Source organism: Oncorhynchus clarkii, chromosome 4, assembly GCF_045791955.1.
Source record: "Oncorhynchus clarkii lewisi isolate Uvic-CL-2024 chromosome 4, UVic_Ocla_1.0, whole genome shotgun sequence".
In the NCBI taxonomy this organism is placed as follows: domain Eukaryota; kingdom Metazoa; phylum Chordata; class Actinopteri; order Salmoniformes; family Salmonidae; genus Oncorhynchus; species Oncorhynchus clarkii.
The window spans coordinates 4,032,733-4,051,028 of NC_092150.1; the positions used below are offsets into that span (position 1 = coordinate 4,032,733).

The window sequence follows — 18,296 nt, forward strand, 5'->3', positions numbered from 1 at the left end:
TAGGAAGCCAAATCATTGGCTCTCTGGTCGATGCAATTCGAGAGGGTACACTCATTAGATATGTCACTCACTTCAGCATCAATGTCTGGCAAGCCCCGACATCCTAGGAAAGGAAACATAGGACATCCTTTGGTTTACTTGTCCTGATGTGATACCATGGACATATAACCAGGTTGCCTGAATGATGAAAGGCAAAGAGAGATACACACACACAACAACCACTTAAACCATCTATGAGACCCCTCTTTCAAAGTCTCCAAAATCTCTTCTTCCAGCCAAAACGGGTAACTGGGGGGTTTTACACATAACCCTGAGCATGATGTGATGTTAAATGTTTAATTAACTCAGGAACCACACCTATGTGGAAGCACCTGTTTTCAATATGAACTCAGCAAAAAAAGAAATGTCCTTTCACTGTCAACTGCGTTTATTTTCAGCAAACTTAACATGTGTAAATATTTGTATGAACAAGATTCAACAACTGAGACATAAACTGAACAAGTTCCACAGACATGTGACAAACAGAAATGTAATAATGTGTCCCTGAACAAAGGGGGGGTCAAAATCAAAAGTAACAGTCAGTATGTGGTGTGGCCACCAGCTGCATTAAGTATTGCAGTGCATCTCCTCCTCATGGACTGCACCAGATTTTCCAGTTGTTGCTGTGACATGTTACCCTACTCTTCCACCAAGGTACCTGCAAGTTCCCAGACTTTTCCGAGGGGAATGGTTCTAGCCCTCACCCTCCGATTCAACAGGTCCCAGACGTGCTCAATGTTAGTGTCTTAACGACAGGTGCATGCTCAATAATTGTTTATGGTTCATTGAACGAACATGGAAAACAGTGTTTAAACCCTTTACAATGAAGATCTGTGAAGTTATTTGGATTTTTACAAATTATCTTTGAAAGACGGGGTCCTGAAAAAGGGAAGTTTCTTTTTTTGCTGAGTTTACTTTGAATCGCGTGTTTATTTTATTTAGTCAGGTTCCTGTCTGCATTTGTAATCTGTTACCTTTGTCTTGTTCAAATCATGTGTTTTATTGAAAATGTTCCATTCCCTTTGTTATAAACAGGAACAATCGTGGCTTTGACTCCACACAACACAACATCCACAGATGTTTCAATCGTGGCTTTGACTCCACACAACACAACACAACATCCACAGATGTTTCAATCGTGGCTTTGACTCCACACAACACAACATCCACAGATGTTTCAATCGTGGCTTTGACTCCACACAACACAACATCCACAGATGTTTCAATCGTGGCTTTGACTCCACACAACACAACATCCACAGATGTTTCAATCGTGGCTTTGACTCCACACAACACAACATCCACAGATGTTTCAATCGTGGCTTTGACTCCACACAACACAACATCCACAGATGTTTCAATCGTGGCTTTGACTCCACACAACACAACATCCACAGATGTTTCAAATATGTCTGACAACACATATCTTGTGTTTCAGATGTTTTATAAATCTCTGTTTCTGGTGATAAATTGTTACGTTTTATAAACTTTTTATACTTAATAAAAAAATAGATTTTTGATCTTGAACTTGATTTGTGTATTGATTCTTCAACTTAAACTGATGAATAGTTAGCCTGGTACCTTAAACTGATGAATAGTTAGCCTGGTACCTTAAACTGATGAATAGTTAGCCTGGTACCTTAAACTGATGAATAGTTAGCCTGGTACCTTAAACTGATGAATAGTTAGCCTGGTCCATAGTTAGCCTGGTCCCTTAAACTGATGAATAGTTAGCCTGGTACCTTAAACTGATGAATAGTTAGCCTGGTCCCTTAAACTGATGAATAGTTAGCCTGGTACCTTAAACTGATGAATAGTTAGCCTGGTCCCTTAAACTGATGAATAGTTAGCCTGGTCCCTTAAACTGATGAATAGTTAGCCTGGTCCCTTAAACTGATGAATAGTTAGCCTGTTCCCTTAAACTGATGAATAGTTAGCCTGGTCCCTTAAACTGATGAATAGTTAGCCTGGTACCTTAAACTGATGAATAGTTAGCCTGGTCCCTTAAACTGATGAATAGTTAGCCTGGTCCCTTAAACTGATGAATAGTTAGCCTGGTCCCAGGTCAGTTTGTGCTGACAATCTTTTCTTTGCTTCCTGTCTCTCTGATTGGACGATGGTTTCTTTGCCTCCTGTCTCTCTGATTGGACAATGGTTTCTTTGCCTCCTGTCTCTCTGATTGGACGATGGTTTCTTTGCCTCCTGTCTCTCTGATTGGACAATGGTTTCTTTGCTTCCTGTCTCTCTGATTGGACGATGGTTTCTTTGCCTCCTGTCTCTCTGATTGGACGATGGTTTCTTTGCCTCCTGTCTCTCTGATTGGACAATGGTTTCTTTGCTTCCTGTCTTGTCTTAGCTTCTACTTCAAGTTCTTTATTTACACACTAAAACCCCCAGTCTGATAGCCAGTGAGTTAAAGGCTAGAAAACCATACATTCTTCAACCTAGGAAACAGAGCATCAGAGCCAGTTGGCTCATAGGTTTACAGTTACAGTTTACACTACCGTTCTTCATTCCTGGTCCTACTGGGTGTACAGAGCATCAGAGCCAGTTGGCTCATGGGTTTACAGTTACAGTTTACACTACCGTTCTTCATTCCTGGTTCTACTGGGTGTACAGGGCATCAGGGCCAGTTGGCTCATAGGTTTACAGTTACAGTTTACACTACCGTTCTTCATTCCTGGTTCTACTGGGTGTACAGGCTCATTATTCCAGGCAGTACACACACAACTGTTCAACTACCATTATCATTATATAGTGTATCTGTAAGGGGTGTCCACATACTGCTGTATATATAGTGTATCTGTAAGGGGTGTCCACATACTGCTGTATATATAGTGTATCCGGCGCCGACAGAGATGGCCGCCTCACTTCGCGTCCCTAGGAAACTATGCAGTTTTTTTTTTTTTTTTTACGTGTTATTTCTTACATTAGTACCCCAGGTCATCTTAGGTTTCATTACATACAGTCGAGAAGAACTACTGAATATAAGATCAGCATCAACTCACCATCAGTACGACCAAGAATATGTTTTTCGCGACGCGGATCCTGTGTTCTGCCTTACAAACAGGACAACGGAGTGGATCCTATGCAGCGACCCAAAAAAACGACTCCGAAAGAGAGGGAAACGAGGCGGTCTTCTGGTCAGACTCCGGAGACGGGCACAGCGCGCACCACTCCCTAGCATTCTTCTTGCCAATGTCCAGTCTCTTGACAACAAGGTTGATGAAATCCGAGCAAGGGTAGCATTCCAGAGGGACATCAGAGACTGTAACGTTCTTTGCTTCACGGAAACGTGGCTTACTGGAGAGACGCTATCCGAAGCGGTGCAGCCAACAGGTTTCTCCACGCATCGCGCAGACAGGAAAAAACATCTTTCTGGTAAAAAGAGGGGCGGGGGCGTATGCCTTATGACTAACGTGACATGGTGCGATGAAAGAAACATACAGGAACTCAAATCCTTCTGTTCACCTGATTTAGAATTCCTCACAATCAAATGTAGACCGCATTATCTACCAAGAGAATTCTCTTCGATTATAATCACAGCCGTATATATCCCCCCCCAAGCAGACACATCGATGGCTCTGAACGAACTTTATTTAACTCTCTGCAAACTGGAAACAATTTATCCGGAGGCTGCATTTATTGTAGCTGGGGATTTTAACAAGGCTAATCTGAAAACAAGACTCCCCAAATTTTATCAGCATATCGATTGCGCAACCAGGGGAGGAAAGACCTTGGACCATTGTTACTCTAACTTCCGCGACGCATATAAGGCCCTGCCCCGCCCCCCTTTCGGAAAAGCTGACCACGACTCCATTTTGTTGATCCCTGCCTACAGACAGAAACTAAAACAAGAGGCTCCCACGCTGAGGTCTGTCCAACGCTGGTCCGACCAAGCTGACTCCACACTCCAAGACTGCTTCCATCACGTGGACTGGGAGATGTTTCGTATTGCGTCAGATAACAACATTGACGAATACGCTGATTCGGTGTGCGAGTTCATTAGAACGTGCGTTGAAGATGTCGTTCCCATAGCAACGATTAAAACATTCCCTAACCAGAAACCGTGGATTGATGGCAGCATTCGTGTGAAACTGAAAGCGCGAACCACTGCTTTTAATCAGGGCAAGGTGTCTGGTAACATGACCGAATACAAACAGTGCAGCTATTCCCTCCGCAAGGCTATCAAACAAGCTAAGCGCCAGTACAGAGACAAAGTAGAATCTCAATTCAACGGCTCAGACACAAGAGGCATGTGGCAGGGTCTACAGTCAATCACGGACTACAGGAAGAAACCCAGCCCAGTCACGGACCAGGATGTCTTGCTCCCAGGCAGACTAAATAACTTTTTTGCCCGCTTTGAGGACAATACAGTGCCACTGACACGGCCTGCAACGAAAACATGCGGCCTCTCCTTGACTGCAGCCGAGGTGAGTAAGACATTTAAACGTGTTAACCCTCGCAAGGCTGCAGGCCCAGATGGCATCCCCAGCCGCGCCCTCAGAGCATGCGCAGACCAGCTGGCCGGTGTGTTTACGGACATATTCAATCAATCCCTATACCAGTCTGCTGTTCCCACATGCTTCAAGAGGGCCACCATTGTTCCTGTTCCCAAGAAAGCTAAGGTAACTGAGCTAAATGACTACCGCCCCGTAGCACTCACATCCGTCATCATGAGGTGCTTTGAGAGACTAGTCAAGGACCATATCACCTCCACCCTACCTGACACCCTAGACCCACTCCAATTTGCTTACCGCCCAAATAGGTCCACAGACGATGCAATCTCAACCACACTGCACACTGCCCTAACCCATCTGGACAAGAGGAATACCTATGTGAGAATGCTGTTCATCGACTACAGCTCGGCATTCAACACCATAGTACCCTCCAAGCTCGTCATCAAGCTCGAGACCCTGGGTCTCGACCCCGCCCTGTGCAACTGGGTACTGGACTTCCTGACGGGCCGCCCCCAGGTGGTGAGGGTAGGCAACAACATCTCCTCCCCGCTGATCCTCAACACTGGGGCCCCACAAGGTTGCGTTCTGAGCCCTCTCCTGTACTCCCTGTTCTCCCACGACTGCGTGGCCACGCACGCCTCCAACTCAATCATCAAGTTTGCGGACGACACAACAGTGGTAGGCTTGATTACCAACAACGATGAGACGGCCTACAGGGAGGAGGTGAGGGCCCTCGGAGTGTGGTGTCAGGAAAACAACCTCACACTCAACGTCAACAAAACTAAGGAGATGATTGTGGACTTCAGGAAACAGCAGAGGGAACACCCCCCTATCCACATCGATGGAACAGTAGTGGAGAGGGTAGCAAGTTTTAAGTTCCTCGGCATACACATCACAGACAAACTGAATTGGTCCACTCACACAGACAGCATCGTGAAGAAGGCGCAGCAGCGCCTCTTCAACCTCAGGAGGCTGAAGAAATTCGGCTTGTCACCAAAAGCACTCACAAACTTCTACAGATGCACAATCGAGAGCATCCTGGCGGGCTGTATCACCGCCTGGTATGGCAACTGCACCGCCCTCAACCGTAAGGCTCTCCAGAGGGTAGTGAGGTCTGCACAACGCATCACCGGGGGCAAACTACCTGCCCTCCAGGACACCTACACCACCCGATGTCACAGGAAGGCCATAAAGATCATCAAGGACATCAACCACCCGAGCCACTGCCTGTTCACCCCGCTATCATCCAGAAGGCGAGGTCAGTACAGGTGCATCAAAGCTGGGACCGAGAGACTGAAAAACAGCTTCTATCTCAAGGCCATCAGACTGTTAAACAGCCACCACTAACACTGAGTGGCTGCTGCCAACACACTGACACTGACTCAACTCCAGCCACTTTAATAATGGGAATTGATGGGAAATGATGTAAATATATCACTAGCCACTTTAAACAATGCTACCTTATATAAATGTTACTTACCCTACATTATTCATCTCATATGCATACGTATATACTGTACTCTATATCATCGACGGTATCCTTATGTAATACATGTATCACTAGCCACTTTATACTATACTATGCCACTTTGTTTACATACTCATCTCATTTGTACATACTGTACCCGATACCATCTACTGTATCTTGCCTATGCTGCTCTGTACCATCACTCATTCATATATCCTTATGTACATATTCTTTATCCCCTTACACTGTGTACAAGACAGTAGTTTTGGAATTGTTAGTTAGATTACTTGTTATTACTGCATTGTCGGAACTAGAAGCACAAGCATTTCGCTACACTCGCATTAACATCTGCTAACCATGTGTATGTGACAAATAACATTTGATTTGATTTGATTTGCTACTGCTGTATATATAGTGTATCTGTAAGGGGTGTCCACATACTGCTGTATATATAGTGTATCTGTAAGGGGTGTCCACATACTGCTGTATATATAGTGTATCTGTAAGGGGTGTCCACATACTGCTGTATATATAGTGTATCTGTAAGGGGTGTCCACATACTGCTGTATATATAGTGTATCTGTAAGGGGTGTCCACATACTGTTGTATATATAGTGTATCTGTAAGGGGTGTCCACATACTGTTGTATATATATAGTGTATCTGTAAGGGGTGTCCACATACTGCTGTATATATAGTGTATCTGTAAGGGGTGTCCACATACTGCTGTATATATAGTGTATCTGTAAGGGGTGTCCACATACTGCTGTATATATAGTGTATCTGTAAGGGGTGTCCACATACTGCTGTATATATAGTGTATCTGTAAGGGGTGTCCACATACTGCTGTATATATAGTGTATCTGTAAGGGGTGTCCACATACTGCTGTATATATAGTGTATCTGTAAGGGGTGTCCACATACTGTTGTATATATAGTGTATCTGTAAGGGGTGTCCACATACTGTTGTATATATATAGTGTATCTGTAAGGGGTGTCCACATACTGTTGTATATATAGTGTATCTGTAAGGGGTGTCCACATACTGCTGTGTATATATAGTGTATCTGTAAGGGGTGTCCACATACTGCTGTATATATAGTGTATCTGTAAGGGGTGTCCACATACTGTTGTATATATAGTGTATCTGTAAGGGGTGTCCACATACTGCTGTATATATAGTGTATCTGTAAGGGGTGTCCACATACTGTTGTGTATATAGTGTATCTGTAAGGGGTGTCCACATACTGTTGTGTATATAGTGTATCTGTAAGGGGTGTCCACATACTGCTGTATATATAGTGTATCTGTAAGGGGTGTCCACATACTGCTGTATATATAGTGTATCTGTAAGGGGTGTCCACATACTGCTGTATATATAGTGTATCTGATAGGGGTGTCCACATACTGCTGTATATATAGTGTATCTGTAAGGGGTGTCCACATACTGCTGTATATATAGTGTATCTGTAAGGGGTGTCCACATACTGCTGTATATATAGTGTATCTGTAAGGGGTGTCCACATACTGCTGTATATATAGTGTATCTGTAAGGGGTGTCCACATACTGCTGTATATATATAGTGTATCTGTAAGGTCCCTCAGTGGAATTCAAACACAGATTCGACCACAAAGACCAGGGAGGTTTTCCAATGCTCAACGGCTCAGCCTTAGATCACTGCTCCTGAGTGGCGCTGGGGTCTAAGACACTGCATCTCAGTGTCACTACAGTCCCTGGTTTGAATCCAGGCTGTATCACAGGGGTCTAAGGCACTGCATATCAGTGTCACTACAGTCCCTGGTTTGAATCCAGGCTGTATCACAGCGGTCTAAGGCACTGCATCTCAGTGCAAGAGGTGTCACTACAGTCTCTGGTTTGAATCCAGGCTGTATCACAGTGGTCAAAGGCACTGCATCTCAGTGCAAGAGGTGTCACTACAGTCCCTGGTTTGAATCCAGGCTGTATCACAACCGGCCGTGATTGGGAGTCCCATAGGGTGGAGCACAATTGTCCCAGCGTTGTCCGGGGTAGGCCGTCATTGTAAATAAGAATTTGTTCTTAACTGACTTGTCTAGTTAAATAAAGGTTAAAACACTTACAGAGTTTAATGGCTGTGATTGGAGAATGCAAATGAATTACTTAAAAATGATGAGTGGAGAACAGGAGTGATTCTTAAAGAAAAACTAAGAGGTCTGTGAAAGCCGGAATTCTTACTGGTTATCAAATACTTATGTCATGCAATAAAATGCAAATTAATTACTTAAAAATCATACAATGTGATTTTCTGGATTTTTGTTAGATTCCGTCTCTCACAGTTGAAGTGTACCTATGATAGAAATTACAGACCTCTACATGCTTTGTAAGTAGGAAAACCTGCAAAATCTGCTGTGTATCAAATACTTGTTCTCCCCACTGTAGGTGCCCCTATTGAAATCAAATCAGACATCAACAGCATCATCCTGGAAACCCTAGACCCATACCACTTCACATACCGCCCCAACAGATCCACAGATGACGCAATCCCAATGGCACTCTACACTGCCCTTTCCCACCTGGACAACAGGATCAGTTACATGAGAATGCTGAATGCTGTTCATTGACTACAGCTCAGCGTTCAACACCATAGTGCTCACAAAGCTCCTCACTAAGCTAAGGAGCCTGGGACTAAACACCTCCCTCTGCAACTGGATCATGGACTTCCTGATGGGCCGCAATGGTGGAAAAAATCATATTTAGATTAGACATTGGGTTACGACCGCAGGGTGTGACACATCCCGTTTCAGTTCTATCTGAAGGAAGTCATCTCTATAGAAACGGGCAGGAAGTAACAGAGAAGAGTGTGAGCCTTCGTCAAAGTCAGCAATCTGAACAGACAAGCTTTTCTATACTCTTTTTCTACACATCTGCTAACTGTCATATAGAGGAGAGGAAGTAGTTTCTATACTCTGTTTCTACACACTAACTGTCATATAGAGGAGAGGAAGTCGTTTCTATACTCTGTTTCTACACACTAACTGTCATATAGAGGAGAGGAAGTAGTTTCTATACTCTGTTTCTACACACTAACTGTCATATAGAGGAGAGGAAGTATTTCATGTTGAGTCATTCTTTGCTTGTCATGAGGTCTCAGAGGTAGTCCGTACGGACAACACCTCACAGTTCAGCTGATAACAGCTGATAACTCACATTCAGTCATTCTTTGCTCGTCATGAGGTCTCAGAGGTAGTCCGTACAGACAACACCTCACAGTTCAGCTGATAACAGCTGATAACTCACATTGAGTCATTCTTTGCTCATCATGAGGTCTCAGAGGTAGTCCGTACAGACTACACCTCACAGTTCAGCTGATAACTCACATTCAGTCATTCTTTGCTCGTCATGAGGTCTCCGAGGTAGTCCGTACAGACAACACCTCACAGTTCAGCTGTTCAGCTTTCAGTGATTTTGATCAGCTGTAGGGGTTCAAGCATGTCCCCTCAAGCCGACCGTACCCACAGTCTAATGGGTTAGAGGAGAACGGTGTCAGAACAGTCAAACTACTGCTTAAGAAAGCTCTGGACTCAAAGACAGATCCGTATCTAGCTTTGTTGAACTAGAGGGCTCCTCCACTAAAACATGGTCTGTCTCCTGCAGAGCTGTTGTTCAACAGGAAACTCCAAACTAGATTGTCCTCCTAGAAACAGAGCAGCAGGACGAGGTGATTCTTAACGGAGAGGAAAGAGGGAACAGAAAAGGTACTATGACAAAGGGTCCAAGGTGCTCCGTGATCTCAGTCCAAATGATAGGGGGGGAAATGCATGATGGGAAAACATGGAACGTTGAGGCCTGTGTGGTGAAAACAGTGGCAACCAGGTCACATGATGTAATGACACCTGAGGGAGTTACGTCCAGGAGAAATAGGAGACACGTGTTCCATGTACCTGAGTGTGAGCAGACAGACAGGCACTCCTGTATCAGACCCACAAGGGCAGCCTGTTGTAATGAGACGGTCAGGTAGAGAAGCCCAGACACTCCTGTGTCAGACCCACCAGGGCAGCCTGTTGTAATGAGACAGTCAGGTAGAGAAGCCCAGACACTCCTGTATCAGACCCACCAGGGCAGCCTGTTGTAATGAGACCGTCAGGTAGAGAAGCCCAGACACTCCTGTATCAGACCCACCAGGGCAGCCTGTTGTAATGAGACGGTCAGGTAGAGAAGCCCAGACACTCCTGTATCAGACCCACCAGGGCAGCCTGTTGTAATGAGACGGTCAGGTAGAGAAGCCCAGACACTCCTGTATCAGACCCACCAGGGCAGCCTGTTGTAATGAGACGGGCAGGTAGAGAAGCCCAGACACTCCTGTATCAGACCCACCAGGGCAGCCTGTTGTAATGAGACGGTCAGGTAGAGAAGCCCAGACACTCCTGTATCAGACCCACCAGGGCAGCCTGTTGTAATGAGACGGTCAGGTAGAGAAGCCCAGACACTCCTGTATCAGACCCACCAGGGCAGCCTGTTGTAATGAGAGGGTCAGGTAGAGAAGCCCAGACACTCCTGTATCAGACCCACCAGGGCAGCCTGTTGTAATGAGACCGTCAGGTAGAGAAGCCCAGACACTCCTGTATCAGACCCACCAGGGCAGCCTTTTGTAATGAGACGGTCAGGTAGAGAAGCCCAGACACTCCTGTATCAGACCCACCAGGGCAGCCTGTTGTAATGAGAGGGTCAGGTAGAGAAGCCCAGACACTCCTGTATCAGACCCACCAGGGCAGCCTGTTGTAATGAGACCGTCAGGTAGAGAAGCCCAGACACTCCTGTATCAGACCCACCAGGGCAGCCTTTTGTAATGAGACGGTCAGGTAGAGAAGCCCAGACACTCCTGTATCAGACCCACCAGGGCAGCCTGTTGTAATGAGACCGTCAGGTAGAGAAGGTAAAGCTCCTCTGAGGCTGATTGAGGAAGTAGAAATGTGTTATTGAAATGAAATATGAAATGAAGTGTTCACTATGAAAAGAAGTGTAACCAGCGCAGAGGAGAATGGAAGATCTCAGCTCAGTGCACAATACAATATGGCTCCGGTTAAATAATGACTTATGTTTTAAATAACAATAGTTTTCTTTAGTATTTCTTAAGGGATCTAAACTTGGAACAAAACTATTTGTCTCCCTCTTGCTGTTGCATGCAGTTCCTCTCTCTCTTCATCCATTCCTCTAACCCCTCCCTCCATCTAACCCCAGCCCTCTGGCAGAACCAGGAAGTCCCTCCCCTCCCACAAACTCTCTTCTGAGGAAACGAAACTGATCTGAGTCTCTCTGTCGTCTGTCTGTGTGAGAGTGAACAACCGTCCAAATGGCTCATCAGGGAGTTCTGCTGGACCAGGACCAGTTCTGTTGTTCTGTCTGTCTGGATCTACTGAAGGAGCCGGTGGCTATTCCCTGTGGACACAGTTACTGTAGGAGCTGTATTGAGGGCTGCTGGGATCAGGATGTTCTGAAAGGGGTCTATAGCTGTCCTCAGTGCAGAGAGACCTTCACTCCAAGGCCTAATCTGAGGAAAAATAACATGTTGGCTGAGCTGGTGGAGAAACTGAGGAAGACAGGACTCCAGGCTGCTCCCCCTCCTGCTCTGTGCAATGCTGGACCTGGAGATGTGGCGTGTGATGTCTGCACTGGGACCAGAAAGCAGAAAGCCCTCATGTCCTGTCTGGCGTGTCTGGCCTCTTACTGTGAGACTCACCTCCAACCTCACTATGAATCTCCTGCTTTCAAGAAGCACAAGCTGGTCAAGGCCACGGCACAACTACAGGAGAAGATCTGCTCTCATCATGACAAACTGCTGGAGGTTTACTGTCGTACCGATCAGCAGTGTATCTGTCTGCTGTGTGTGATGGATGAACATAAAGGCCATGATACAGTGTCAGCTGCAGCAGAGAGGACTGAGACACAGGTAAGACCAGAACAACTTGTTGGTGGCTGTCTGATAAACAAAGAATTAAAGATACAGTAGGAACTAAATCTGTTTGAATATGAGATCATTACATTATATACAATATGAAATGGATCCACAAATATGAACACAAACCTTGAGTATATTGAGTTTGTTACAAATGTATCACCATTTTCTAAAGTCAAACACTGTTATCATTCTGAATGGCCTTTTATGAGTCCAAAGTTCAGTCTCAACCCCTTGATACATGAAGTCCTACCATAAAAACTATAATGATTCACATAGCAACATAATATAATATTGTAAAGGGACTTCCTCAGGATTGTAGACCTTCCTCTCTATGGGTCCTATGTCACATTACTATACTATTGATCTACTGGACTAATAAAGCTTGATAGCTCATTGAAGAGTGATTCTCCACAGAGACAGCTGGGGATGAGTCAGCAGAAGGTCCAGCAGAGATTCCAGGAGAGAGAGAAGGAGCTGAAGGAGCTCCAACAGGCTGTGGAGTCTTTCAAGGTGAGTATTGTTGACCAGAGGAGACACACCATTTCACTTCTCTCCTATAGTCAGAGAGAGAGAGAGAGAGGGGCACCTATTCAATCCCACTGACCCCACTGTTGGGAACATGCTGTCTGGACCCCTTTCAGAGAATAGACTGGTTCATGTAACCGACTGGGCTGCCTCATCACATAACCATGAGTAACCATGACGACTCATGTCCCCTATACATTAATATGGAACTGTCTCTCTCTCAATTGAATTAAATTCATAGGGCTTTATTGGCATGGAAATATATGTTTACATTGCCAAAGCAATTGAAATAGACAATAAACAAAAGTGAAATAAACAATCAGAAATTAACAGTAAACATTACACTTGGAAGAGATTTGGGGGATGGGGGAGGGTCTATTAGAAGTTAGTGGGACTCTGTTATTTTCTCAGAAGTACTGAGTAAGGTAGGAGGATTTAGAGTGGTGTAAACCGTGATTGAACACACTCCAGCACAGTAGGTGGCGCCATGCACCTTTAACGTTGGTTTGAGGACCTCCATTATATCATAGAAGAAGAAGTTGGTCTGTGAGGGTTTTGTTGTTCCTGAGGAGGGCAACTATTCTTTTCTCTTTTGGTTTTCAAGTATTTTCAGAATGTATTAAAGCCAAAGCTAAAGCTTCCCTAAGCAATTAAATATATCAGTCAATATATTTTCTCTGTGATTTATTTTCTCTCCGTCAACCGTTCCATCGCATCTTAACCGTCTTACCGGGCGGGCACTAGGACCCGGGGGAGGCTGCTGCTGCAGAGGCTGCTGCACCGCTCGTGACTGTCAGTCCTCCTTGTAGCTCATTGGTTAAGCTGTGGCTCGAGACTGTTAACAGTTAACGGACAGGAAACGGCTCTGACAGGACACATTCATGTCGAGGCAGTGATGTGAATGTGTGGTAAGTTAGAATAGAGAGAGAGTTTTCACTACTATAGACTTTGGTCATAATCAAAGCATTGTTAACCAATAGGTTTTTATGTGAGGCTGCCTGTAAGTTACAGTGTAACAGACGTTACTAACGGTAACGGTGTCTTTTAAATTCGACATAAGTTATGTGGCGATGATATCTAGTTAACGTTGTATTTAATGTAGTGTAATGACCTGACTAGATCATAAAGGAACAATTGTCCAGACAGAGGATTGAGTTACAAATTGACGGTTAATTAGCAACTTTACACAGGCTACTGTTTGGCCTTAGCTCACGCCAAATAAATGAAAGATACCCCACAAGCCAATCGGGACCTTCTCTTGTGAAGCCCAGACGTAAGAGAGAGAACAAAGGCTGAACCTTAACTTCCAATGCCCCGCCCCCTCCACGCCACTCCGCCAACCACCAGGATGCCCGGCATCAGAACATCCCAGGCATTCCTGTGATTGGCAGATAGCAGGTTGATTGGCATGTCGGACCCCGCGAACACTGGGAACTGGTAAGTACAACACAACCACCTACTAGCCGAAAACATAAGTGCTTCTACACCTGCATTGCTTGCTGTTTGGGGTTTTAGGCTGGGTTTCTGTACAGCACTTTGAGATATCAGCTGATGTACGAAGGGCTATATAAATAAATTTGATTTGATTTGACTTTTGATTTGATAACACACAGCTGTCTGTGCGGGTCGCTACAGTAGTTTTACTATCTGTGCCAGGCTATAAATGACACAGATAATATCTAGTTAACGTTGTATTTAATTGATCACATCTTTCTGCTTTCCATGTAGAGTTTTTGGTAAAAAACATTACATTTGATTAGTTGTCAGTAATGGCTGCAAAAATTGGAGAAAAAAATATATATTTTTGTCAAACAGGCTGGACTTCCTCCCAAAGATACAGTGCCTTCCGAAAGTATTCAGCCCCCTTGAACTTTGCGACCTTTTGCCACATTTCAGGCTTCAAACATAAAGATATAAAACTGTCTTTTTTTGTGAAGAATCAACAACAAGTGGGACACAATCATGAAGTGGAACAACATTTATTGGATATTTCAAACTTTTTTAACAAATCAAAAACTGAAAAATTGGGCGTGCAAAATTATTCAGAGATGTAGATGTTTTTGCTCTTTATTCTTTGTTATAGAGCCAAAAAGATTGGAGAAGTGGTTTACCCATACATCTCCATTTTGGATAGATAATTCTTCGTGTTGTTGTTTGTTTAGTGTTTTCCAATTTTCCCAGAAGTGGTTAGTCTATGGATTCTTCAATTACATTGAGCTGATTTCTGACGTGCTGTTCCTTCTTTTTCCGTAGTGTATTTCTGTATTGTTTTAGTGATTCACCACAGTGAAGGCGTAGACTCAGGTTTTCCGGTTCTCTATGTTTTTGGTTGGACAGGTTTCTCAATATCTTTCTTAGATTTTTGCATTCTTCATCAAACCATTTGTCTCATTATTGTTAATTTTCTTTGGTTTTCTATTTGAGATTTTTAGATTTGATAGGGAAGCTGAGAGGTCAAATATACCGTTAAGATTTTCTACCGCCAAGTTTACACCTCACTATTACAGTGGAACGTTTTACCCAGGAAATTGTCTAAAAGGGATTGAATTTGTTGTTGCCTAATTGTTTTTTGGTAGGTTTCCAAACTGCATTCCTTCCATCTATAGCATTTCTTAATATTACTCAGTTCCTTTGGCTTTGATGCCTCATGATTGAGTATTGCTCTGTTTAAGTAGACTGTGATTTTGCTTTGGTCTGATAGGGGTGTCAGTGGGCTGACTGTGAACGCTCTGAGAGACTCTGGGTTGAGGTCAGTGATAAAGTAGTCTACAGTACTACTGCCAAGAGATGAGCTATAGGTGTACCTACCATAGGAGTCCCCTCGAAGCCTACCATTGACTATGTACATACCCAGCGTGCGACAGAGCTGCAGGAGTTGTGACCCGTTTTTGTTGGTTGTGTTGTCATAGTTGTGCCTAGGGGGGCATATGTGGGAGGGAATGCTGTCACCTCCAGGCAGGTGTGTGTCCCCCTGTGTGCTGAGGGTGTCAGGTTCTTGTCCGGTTCTGGCATTTAGGTCGCCACAGACTAGTACATGTCCCTGTGCCTGGAAATGATTGATTTCCCCCTCCAGGATGGAGAAGCTGTCTTCATTAAAATATGGGGATTCTAGTGGGGGGATATAGGTAGCACATAGGTAGCATATAGGTAGCACACAGGAGGACATTTTTCTCTGTTAGGATAATTTCCTTTTGAATTTCTAGCCAAATGTAGAATGTTCCTGAATGTTCCTGTTTTAATTAATTTAATGGAGTGAGTTAGGTGTGCTCTATACCAAATTAGCATACCCCCCTGAGTCCCTTCCCTGTTTCACACCTGGTAGTTTGGTGGAAGGGACTACCAGCTCTCTGTAACCTAGAGGGCAACCAGTGGGTCCGTGTGTTGTTGGTGTCCAATGTTGTCCAATGTTGTTGGTCGTGGTTTGGCCTCAGGCCAGTAAGTGTGAGCAGAGCTTGCTGAGCATCTGGTACATGCCATTGGCTTGGGCGAGTGTGAGAGTGGGGGTTGGGACTGTTTGCCCGCTCACTACCTTGGCGTATGTGTGGCTTCCATGTTGAGGCCCTCTTTGCGGGGTGGGGTGCATGGGGTGGGCAGGAGTGGCATAGGTCTGATCTGAGGGGGCCTAAATGGGGTGTGGGAATGGTTGACGTGGGGGGGTGTTGATTGGTTGGGGTGGGGGTGTGGATGTGTCTGGGTGTGCTGTGGTCTGGATGTAATTCCTCTTGGCGTGGGTCCTCTATGTGTAGGTCCAGGGGGGGTCCTGCAGTTCTGGGAGGGTGTCTCGCTTGTCTGGGTGGGGTGTCTATTGATCTGTTGCTCCTGTGTGAAGTGTTGGGGATACGTTTGAGAGCGATGTCCTGGGTGGGCACTGCTGCCTTGTAGACATGGACCTGGTCATATAGGCTGTTCAAGTCCAGGGTGGAGTGGTGGGCCAGGAAAACATTTGGTTTTGAGGCACAGTCACGGGAAATACTTGCATTTACCCGCTGTATTGTGGCAGGGTGGAAGTATTTTCGTGGTAGCAGGGTGGAGATAACCACTTGTGCTTTGGGGAAAGTAGAAGAAGCCTTTTCAATCACTCCCTTCAGTGCTGTGGCCACCCTTTCCTGCTGTGCTCTCAGGTCGTTTGTGCCTGTGTGTATTATTATGTGGCTGGGTGAGCCTAGTTGGTCCTTAGACAGAAGGTCGAGGGCGCGCTGGGTGTTTGGACACCAGAGTTTAGACACACTGTGTTTGGGAAAAATGTTTTTTTCTTCTATATATTTCCCATTTGAGTCCATAAGTAGTACAATCTGTGTCTTGTGTTTGTCCTCAGTGGGTGTGGGGGGGTTGTCAGAAGGGCTATCAGGGTGGCTGACAGGGGGGGTGCTCAGAGGGGGTGAGAGCCTCTGGGCTTGGGGTTCTTCATTTGTCTGTTCTGCTGTGATGTCAACTCTATGATCAGGGTCTGGTGTGGACTGTTCTGCTGTGGTGTCGAGACTTTTGTCGGGTGCTGAGGTGGGCTGTTCTGCTGGCTTCTCTGTGGGGGTGGCCACCTCTCAAGTGGGTTGTTCTCTGTCACACGCCGTCCCCCTCAACCTCTCCTCCGTCCCCCTCACCCTCTCCTCCATCCCCCTCAACCTCTCCTGCACAAGCAGTCTGATCCTCTCCTCGAGTGCTCTGTTCTTCTCCTCTTTCTCCTGTTGTAGTTGTCTCACCACTGTCCAAAGTGCAGATATGTCTCTCTCCACCTCCAGCATTCCAGGTCTGGTTAAGGGGGTCTTGTTGTGCTGGTACAAATTTAGTACAAATTTAGACCGTCCCCTCGCCCATACCCGGGCGCGAACTAGGGACCTTCTGCACACATCAACAACTGACACCTACGAAGCGTCGTTACCCATCGCGCCACAAAAGCCGCGGCCCTTGCAGAGCAAGGGGAACTACTACTTCAAGGTCTCAGAGCAAGTGACGTCACTGATTGAAACGCTATTTAGCGCCCACGCTAACTAAGCTAGCCGTTTCACATCCGTTACACTCACCCCCCTTTTGACCTTCCTCCTCTTTTTCCGCAGCAACCAGTAATCCGGGTCAACAGCATCAATGTAACAGTACAAATTTAAACCGTCCCCTCGCCCATACCCGGGCGCGAACCAGGGACCTTCTGCACACATCAACAGTCACCCTCGAAGCATCGTTACCCATCGCGCCACAAAAGCCGCGGCCCTTGCAGAGCAAGGGGAACTACTACTTCAAGGTCTCAGAGCAAGTGACGTCACTGATTGAAACGCTATTTAGCGCCCACGCTAACTAAGCTAGCCGTTTCACATCCGTTACACTGGACTGTTGTCTGGGTCTGTGCTGACTGAAGTGTAATTACCTGCTGTTCCAGCTCCACCTGCTTTACCTCCAGCTGGGTGAATTTGTCCTTCATTTTAAATGAGGGAGTGGTAATCTGTGCTGGGAGGTTGACTCTCCGCTGGGGGTTGCTCGTCTGTGGGGTTACGTAATGAAGAGGTCTGGTCTGACCCGCTCGGGGTGGGGGTATCTTTATCAAGGGAGAGCTTCTCCTGCTGGGCTAATTCTTTGATTAGGTGAAAGTCCAGCTGAAACTGTTTGGGGTTACCCTGTACCATTACTGTTCCAGACTTATAGATATTTATATTACCTGACTCAGAGTCCTCGTTATTCTGAGTTTCCACCCCTCGTTAACCCCCCCTTTCTTAACAAAGGGGTAGTGTGCTAATATAGCACTGTGCCATGCCAGGGGATGGTTTGTGTGGAAGATAAGGTTGCTGATGTTCCCATTTTTGTAATAGTCAGCAAAAAGTGTTTCTTGATTTTCCATAAGGAGCTTCTTCTTGTGGTCTTTTCTTGCCTTATCATTCTTTAC

The 18,296-nt window shown here is 45.4% G+C and overlaps 1 protein-coding gene and 1 pseudogene across 1 annotated transcript in view; both read left to right on the plus strand.

Moving 5' to 3' along the window:
• The window catches only part of LOC139406322 (tripartite motif-containing protein 16-like), a 138,959-nt gene that overhangs the window by 63,240 nt on the left and 57,423 nt on the right, over positions 1 to 18,296 (plus strand). The window lies entirely within an intron of this gene.
• LOC139406327 (E3 ubiquitin/ISG15 ligase TRIM25-like) lies at positions 11,188 to 12,496 on the plus strand (annotated as a pseudogene).